Source organism: Penaeus monodon, chromosome 15 (assembly GCF_015228065.2).
Source record: "Penaeus monodon isolate SGIC_2016 chromosome 15, NSTDA_Pmon_1, whole genome shotgun sequence".
In the NCBI taxonomy this organism is placed as follows: domain Eukaryota; kingdom Metazoa; phylum Arthropoda; class Malacostraca; order Decapoda; family Penaeidae; genus Penaeus; species Penaeus monodon.
This window is the reverse complement of record NC_051400.1, coordinates 8,349,997-8,351,129: the sequence shown is the minus strand read 5'-3', so window position 1 is coordinate 8,351,129 and position 1,133 is coordinate 8,349,997.

The window sequence follows — 1,133 nt, the reverse complement described above, 5'->3', positions numbered from 1 at the left end:
CTGCTACTCCTGCTACTTGGGAGGCCAACAGATATCATCACATTTAGGGGGCTCCATTAGCAACTGCTAAGGAAGACCCATAGGATCCTTCCCATGAAAAAGAAATATTGCAGTGTGCAACAGTGACTATTACACACTTTGAAATACAATCACTGTAGGACTGGCCAGGCCAGGTCAATTGTTACATTACAAATGTAATCAAGTAAATTCAATACTTTCATGTATTTGAACCTTGCAGGCTCCTTATGTGGTAATAGTAAAACAGGGCAAGAGCTGAATAGAGAGGCTACCAATTACAAGAGCCATCCCAGCCTGTAAATGTGTTCTCTTAGTGAGCTCTTGAATGGGAAAACCAACCAGGATAGCAGCAGCCTAGAGCAAAGGTGTTAGCTTAAATTTGAAATGGGAAGACTGCATACAAATTCTATGCATTCTTGCATATATTCTAGTTGAGTAATAAATAATTGTTATCTTCATAAATTTATCTTAGCTTTGCAGTCCCAGTCCTTACATATACAGTCATCTCTTCTTTCTTTCCCCTTATAACATCATGCCTAGATCCAACTGTCCAAACCTTTTATTCCATTGTCAAGAATCTACCTTCCAAGTGTGAAAAAAGTGTAATGATTCATGAGTACATTTTGTCCAAACAAAACTGAGAAAAGAAAGAAAGAAAATCCTTCCACATCCATCCTCCCATCACAAATTAATCCTCTGGAAATGGGAGAGAAAAATGGGAAATGTGTCCCCTTTGAACTAAAAGAGAAGCTGACTGAATTTAAAAGGGTTCATTGGATGAAATGCACATATATCGTCACTTGTAGAAATTAATTAGAGTGTGGTGTGTAAGACGTAAACGTGATATTTACTTTTAATTTGCATCCATTTTATACTCAAAAGTTCACAGAAAGGACTTTTCCCTGAAATTATATGAATTACTCTGTTACACTAATTTTGAATGGAAGACTTTTTTTTATAATTTTTTGACAGCTTTATGAAAAAAAGAAATTGGAGTACACCAGCAATTTTCCCTGATGGTTCAAAATTCATAGATGACATGCAATATAAAGCAATAAACAAAGAACATCAAATACAGATGCCTGACATAAGTATATTACTGAGCAGTGTGTTGA